The sequence below is a fragment of the Anastrepha ludens genome, chromosome 6, assembly GCF_028408465.1.
Source record: "Anastrepha ludens isolate Willacy chromosome 6, idAnaLude1.1, whole genome shotgun sequence".
NCBI lineage: Eukaryota > Metazoa > Arthropoda > Insecta > Diptera > Tephritidae > Anastrepha > Anastrepha ludens.
In genome coordinates this window covers 113584399-113592443 of record NC_071502.1, presented here as the reverse complement: position 1 = coordinate 113592443, position 8045 = coordinate 113584399, and positions in this window count along the sequence as shown.

Genomic DNA, 8045 nt, shown 5'->3' with positions numbered 1-8045 from the left:
TCGACTTATATGGAAAGGGAAGAGCATTTATGGCCCATTGTTGTACATGCCTATATCGCATTCATATTGAGTACCATAAAATTTAAGTGTATTAGTGGCGAATGTTAGTATGATTGTTGTTGTAGATTGTGCCAAATATGTAGCATTTTTTTCGTGTTTTATGTGCTTTTTTCTTTCCGCTTTGCAAACAAAGACAGCTTTCTGCCGCTTTTGTACTTGTATGGCGCTCTATTGATTTGCTCATATTAAGGATATTAATACAACAAAGCACATACGGCAACATTATACTTAGACAATAGTGATAAGCAAACAAAAGACGCGCACAATAAAGCCCAGGCAATCAGTGAGGAAAGCGAAGTGTTGTAATGACGAATAATGGTTGTGAAAAGTAGTTGGAAAAATGCAAAGAGTGGGAGTAAATTGCCTTGCAATTTCGCAAGAATGTTCGCAAAATGAAAACATTACGATTTAATGAATGATGAGGGATGAAATGCGAAAAATATTTGCTAATCAAAACTGAAATTCATTTGGGGCTGAAGTGATGCTGAGTGAAGGCGTTTTGAGGAAATCGGTTTTTAATGCACTTCAAGGTGACTGGAAGTTTGGAAATGCACAAGAAAGTTTGGAAAAACACAAAAGAAAGTATTGTAAGGTTCCGCCGTAGATGAATGGCTTAGTGCGAGACTACCATTCGGAAATCAGACGGAACATTCGGTTCGAATCTCAATGAAAGACTAAAATGACAAAGTTTTTTCTAACAGCGGTCGCCCCTCGGTGGGCAATGGCAAATCTCCCAGTGCATACGCGCCAATTATAAAGGGTGGTTAAATTTCAAAAGCCGATGTTGAATGTGAACCACACCTAAACGTCAACGATACCGTTGGACTTCTTTCTTTGGGGTTATTTGAAAGGAAAGGTGTACGTGGATAAGTCAGCAACAATTCAAGAGCTAAAGGATGAGATAATTCGACACATAATGGCATAGAATCTCAATTATGCCTCAGCGTTATCGAAAATTTGGACCATCGAATGGAGGTGTGCCGCCAAAGCCGCGGCGGCCATTTGCCCAATATTTTGTTTCATACCTAATTGAGCCATACCATAATAAAGAGAAATGACAATAATTTCTTAAACAAATTGTAGTTTATTTAAAATCAGCACCGGCCCTTTAAACTTAACCACTCCTTATAAGGTATTCAAAGCATTTTTTATACACCCTCATAATTTTACTAACAAAAATCTGGCGCATTTTGCAGTGGCGCGAAAGGAAAGCAGAATTTTATTTTTGTGTATCGAATAAAATTGTGAAAATATTTTGTGAGCATATTTTGTTTTTTATCCTACTCGAGACTCGACCAGAAACCCAAAAAGTGTGAGGTGTGAACGCCAATTATGTATTCTAATCTCACATAGTATCTACCGTTTCTCTGAGTGTGGGCCCACAAATTCTTACAGACCTATTTTCGTACGCATTTTAGATCGTATCTGAAGGGTTTTTTTTTTGTAAGTAGCTCTAAATACATTTTCAGAGAAGTGTTACTCTGAACCCATTTTATATACCAGCAGAAGATTAATGCATATGTAAGTTAAACTGGCTAGACCAAGTTAAGTAATGAATTACCGAACAAGACGGACTTCCTACTTGTAATAATGAGCGCCTTTTCAGTCAAAATGTATTTCATCTCAAACTATATGTGACCCTACTATTTCCCAGGAGTTTTTACTTCCATGAGCTACCAACATCGCGTCAAAATCTCAACGACTAAGCACTCCACCTTTTCATGCATCCGTAACACTTTTCTAAAATCACATCAAAAATGTTTCTAACAGCTGACTACTCTTTAACGTCATAACGAATTTCCGTCGAGTCTGTCGAAATGCCACTCATCGCAGCGGTTGGCGTAAAGTTCAGTTTGTTTTGTTCCGCTTCGCACCTCAATGAAAGGGCAAACAATTAGACGCAGTTCTGCCTACGGCTACGAGTATAGCAAATTCCTTGACTGCGTTCAAGCAGAAAATTCAGCGACCGTTTGCCAATTTCACTGCCACAGCGCCACCAGTCGTACAATGCGCAATAGTTGATAATGTCGAAAGTGTTGACTCATACCCCACGCCAGTTTGGTTAAACAAATTTGTTGGCTGGCTGGCAGCGTTGTAATTGAGATAGTTCGCGGCAAGTTACTTCCAAGCAATCAGCGAAGGTTACTTTGTTTACGTAATTTTGATTAAGTTGCCGCCTGCGTGGAATGAATTTTGCTTGGGCTTTAAATTGTTTGATAGTTTTTCTCACAGCTAAATTGAATTGCTGCAGTTGTATTTGTAAGAGCGGGCTTAAATAAGAATCTAGTTGGATTTGATTCGTTTTTATATTTTTAATTGAGGTTCGGTAAATTTACGAGTCAGTTGCGGCTTAGCTGGTTGTTAGAAAAAGGTGGAAGATTGTTTGTTTGTTCTCTTATTTCTCCATGCAGACAAGTTCGTGGCCTCTTGCACATATGCAAATATAATTGGCGCTTACACCATCGATTGGATGTTTAGCAGGGTTCCTCCACCTCCTATTTGTGGCGCGCGTCTCTATGTTGTTCCACAAATGGAGGAGCCTTCAGTTTTAAACCGACTCCGAACGGCAAATGGAGGGGGTTTGCCATTGTCTGCTGAGAGGCGACCGCTATTAGAAGTCCACTGGTATTCCCGCACCAACCCATTCGACTACGGCGCCGCCGATTTTATTCTATACAATTTTTAATTTGGTGTCTGCCTATCATTGATTTGGATTGCAACGAACCCGGTAGATTATTCCAGTATAATCTACGCAGCGGGTCAGGGATTAGAATTTGCCTGTCATAAAAGGCGAGTAAAATCTATGGTTACCTGTGGCTGAGCAGTATTAAAGCTCAACTGGTAGTGTCTTCGGGTGCATGTACTCCAGCAAACTGGCTGCTGTTTTCTGGTCTACTGGTAAAAGCAGTGTTATGTTTGAGCCTCTTTCAACTCTTCTTTGCGTACGCCAGATGTCGACGTGGAGGCCTTTGTTTTGCCCCTGCAAAAAGATCTTTGGCGTTTCCAAGGACTGTGAATCGGAACAGTACCCCACTGCGGTCCGTGTTGCTGTTATTGCTGCGGCCTTGGATGTAGACGGTTTATAGTTCTTAGCCCGCTTCTTCGAGGTAGCCTCTGGTGGTGTCTGTTCCGATGACCTCTGCCGCTTTGGTTCTGGCTTAATGCCATCTCTCTTCTTTGCGGGCATGGGGAGCAGAGCTTTGGCATATGCCTCCTCTCTGCTGAACCCTTTTTTAAGGAGGTAAATTAGCCTTTTTTTGTCCATCTCGCTCTGTTTTTTCGGTTGTTCGGCTGTATCTGTTCCGATGGTATACCGTTTAGGTGTTTCAGCTGTTCAGGTCACAACTAAGCTGTTTGGTTAAGCATTTCTGCTCTTAGGTCCCGCCTTTGGGGTCTTGAGTGACGAACCTTTGGCTCGCTCCATTTGACGGATGCTCCTTCTTTCTTGATTGAGGTACAGCGTCCTCAGATGGGGAGCTATTATGGCTGCTCTCGCTATTTTTGTTTATGTTTTTATTGTGTCCGTTTTGGTCGCATGAGTAAAGAGAAAAGGTTGGTCTGCTGCGCCAGTATCCTGGTAGCGCAGAAAGGCAGTTATTGAAATGGAGCCTTACCTGGGCGCTCCAAGTTCGCATATTAGCGACTAGATAACCTCTAGCCACTCATGCATCGGCATATTCTGTTCCACCTTGGTTTGGGGATTTGTGTAGAGTTTACTCTCCCTACATTTTAGTCGTCTCTCACGACAGGCATACCTTACCTCGGGCAAATTCTAACCCCTGACCCGCTGGTGTAATACCTAAAACACGGGTACATTTCTTCTTATTGATGCGCAGTTGCATTGCAACCGGGTGCCGTGACTCATAGAACGGCAAAGGTTTAGATGGGCTTTGACGCCTACCAAGGCGGTTAGTGTATTCGCACCGCACTGCCAAATTGGTACCAAGTCCTATATTTACTTGTATACAAAAATAAATGAACTAAATATCTTGGGTTCCGATAAATAACCTAATTGATCCGTGCGCTTTTGAGCAGCATGGGTCTAAACCGTCGCCGCAGGTAGTCACGTAGAAAACAACCGACGTTTTCCCAGTAAGGTTTACTTTGTCTTTCCTCCACTTCCTCAATAAGAGAGGAGTAGCTTCCCTTTTCTTGGCCACCAAATGGTTCTGGTTTTATAAGTGGCGTGACCGACCCTTTCTTGTGTAATGTATCTACCATTTCGTTCCCAGTAGTTCATACTCATACCGGTGTCTATGGCCTAAGATACAATTGTCAATTATTAATTGTACTTACAATTTAAATTTACCGAACATTGGCAGTTCGGGCAGTATCAAAATTCCAAACATAAATTTTATTACCTACATTTCTTATGCCTTTGCCTTTCAGTTTACCAGTTTCCAGGTATGAGTTCATCTTTTTTTCATCTTTCAAAAACACGATGAATTTTTTAAAACTATCCCTTTATTAGCCCTTTATTACCAATAAAGTTTTGTTTAATAATAAACGCATTTTTGGGTTATTAAAGACTTCATATTTACCGCCATTTAATTTATTCATTATACTTATCCTCTACTGGCATTTAATAACGCTGACAGCCAATGCTCTTCTAAGCTCTATTCGCTTGATAATCGCTTCTGCCCTTTCTCATTAAACTTTTAATTCACTTTTGTTGACAAACGAACCACCAACAACGAACTGATTGTCATTTTATAATTATGAAAAATTTTCAAAGCGATAATAACAAGGCAGTTTAATTACATTCTCCGCTTCTGCTTGCTCAGTATGATCCGCGTCATGGTTACTCAGTTACCCTCGAACTTTGTGTGCATGTATGTGTGTATTATCATCAACCACTCGCGCTGTGCGCTTGATCCTGCAATTGACTCCATACAAACATTTACGCGCCCATAAATAGTTTCGTTATCGCACTCGCGCCCTTGCGTTACTCGGAGAGTGCAGTCGCCGTTGACGCCTCACTTTGGAACTAAGTTTCAATAAAATTTTAGTTTACTATAATTTTCACTTCCACACTCTTCTTTTTTGCGTACGCTGTGCTCCTTGGACTTGGAGCGGTTTTAAGAAGTAAAATACTGTAGCGCGCATTTAATGAGAAAATTGTAAAAAAAAGTTAGCAGCTGCTGGCCACACTATTTTATCAAATTGTTATTTTTAATTTTTTCTCCCTTTACTTTTTTGCGTCACTGTTAATTGCGTGTGTATGAAAAAGCATTGCCGGCACTGGCTGGGGGAAATGCTAATCCTCGATGAAGACTTCGAGCATAAAATGCAATTTTTACAATCCTTCACTGCCTCTCGCCCTGTCTACTGCCATTTCGTTACTCCGCCTCCTGACTGCCTGTCAGTTAAATAGTTGGTTAGTTGGTTGGTTTGTTGCCCAACGAAGCTCATAATTGCCATGTTTCACTATCGCTTGCATTCAACAATTTTTGCTGCTGTCGGTGTGGAAAAAAAGATAATTCAGAAGAGGACGAAGTTGTTGCTGTCAGCACAAAATAGTGAAGAAGAATAAATGAAATTAAAAATCAAACCAACGAGGCCCCTTTTTTTTAATGGCATTCGCATGGGGTATTTTTTGCAAATCGAAGACAAAGAGATTTTTTTTATTTTAAGGGGATTTGAGGATCTGATGTCATTCACTTCATGAAATGATTTTGTGTAAAAGAAACTCTTACCATTTCAAGTAAATGGTAGAACTATCCGATAGAGTGCATTGTGCTTTAACTTCTGAAATAGAAGATGCCTGAAAAGACTTAGAACCTGCAAAATTTTTTAAAAATTTCTTTTACTTTAAAAATAATGCAAACATTTTCACAGTTGTTCTATTTATTCTACCGATATTGTGTGCATGTATATAATATTTATAAATACAGACTAGTTTATGGTAGTAGTCTGGTCAAATACTATTTTTTTTAGATGTTTTTTAGGAAATTCTCTTTTTAAGAAAATAAAATGCGATTGTTTCGATTTTATAGTATGTTATTATTGACATCAAATAGTATATAAAAGCAATTTTTTTTCTAACATTTTTTTTTTTAGTAGGGTGCCACCAAAATTAGCGTCTTAAAAAAAAGTTGGGTGGCTTGTCAGCAAGATTTTGGCTCTTCAGGACATCTGAAACCATAAGCTAACTGATTAAAATCCTGTTGACAAGGCGGAACTTTAGTGCGGCCTCTAAGCCCTTGAAATTCATAGTGCCGTCTATTATAAGATAGTCACCCAGTACTTTCCCACACTAGGGAAATGCTCCAGATTGAAGGCAAGTTCTCCACTCCATAAGGTTTCGTTCCCGGAGTAATGCAGAAAGTAGTTCCGGAAAAGAAGAAGTTTTCGTTCCTTACTCTGCAAAAGTTGCAAATTTCCCAGTTTTTTTTAGGTTTATTGAAAACTCCTATGGCAATTCTCAAGTTCATGCAATCTGTAAAACATTTTTAGCTGCATAAGAGTAAACACTCTCTGGAGCGCTTCCAGACTGGTTGATTTCTCCTAATAGTTCCCTAGAGCTATTTCCTCCTCTTTTATCAGGGAGGACAGTGAGTCTCTTGCCCACACCGCTTAAGGGCTCTGGGCTTACATATGCATAAAGGTAGTTGATGCTCCCTTCTTTACGAATTTATCAGCAATCGATTTACTGAAATGCCAATGTTACTCGCTACTGAGAGCATCCGAACTTGATTGGTCAGCCAAGTGTGCTAAGCTTTCTAAGTCACTTGATCTCCAGTTAAGATCTTTTAGCACTTTTATCCCAAATTATATGAATTCCACCATTTGCAATCGAGTTATGATTTTCAACAAGAAAAAAAAAAACAGTGTTGTTGAATGCATTAATCACTTTAGTACTTTAATTTTGAAATAAATAAAAAATATGTTATTAAATGAGGGAACAACCCTACTCAAAAACTTTTGCTGAATCACGTCATTCCTAAACCATTTTTGTTCCATATCCGCCTCAAAATGCTATGTTTATTAAATTACTATTTTTAGATAGGTGGACACGAAGCACTAAAAAAGGCACCAGTTCCGTGATTAGTGTTTTAATTTTTAAACTCAAAACTTTATATTATTAAAAAGGTGGCAACTCTAGTAAAAACTGTGTTGAATTAAATTATTCGTAAAAACGTGTCGTTTAAGCTGCGGCTCTAAAAATCATACTTATTCAAGTACTATTTTTAAATTGGTGGCAACGCTATACCAAAATAAGTATAACATTAGAACAACAACATTAGAAATAAGTTTTGTGATTAGTGCCTTAATTTCCAAGTAAAAAAATATATTATTAAACAAGGTGGCAACCCTACTCAAACACTTAGCTCCATCAAGTCATTCCAAATACATTTCGCTCCATCTCCGCCTCAAAATATCATACTTGTTCAATTAGTATTTTTTAGATAAGTGGCAACGCTATACCAAAATAAGTATAAACAGTACAAGTAAGTTTTTCTAATATCTATGATAAGAAATCATTTTGAGATTAGTGCTTTAATTTTGAAATGAATAAAAATATGTTTTTAAAAAAGGTGGCAACCCTGGTCATAAACTTTGGTGAATTAAGTTATTTCTAAAAACGTTTGAGCTCGAACGCAAAATTGAATGTTTGTTAAATTACTATTCATAAAATACTAAGTCAGGACTAAAACATTTTCCAACAGCTTTGATACTGATGGTATATTATAAAATTTGTAGTTTTTTTAACCAGTTTTAATTTTCTGGAAAGGTGGCAATCCTGCTCAAAAATATGTCTGCATTAAACTGTACTTGCATAGCTAATTATTTTCCCTATTGCGATATTATAAATAATTTAGGTCATTGTAATTTTTTAGTTAAGTTGCAGCTCTATCCCAAAATGTGTTCATATTACTGCTTTCTTAAACTGCTTTCACTTTTTACCAATATTCTAATATCGTATTCTATTCTAGCCGCATTCGTTGAAGCAATAAAAGTCTGTCTGTATGAACGCGGTCTAA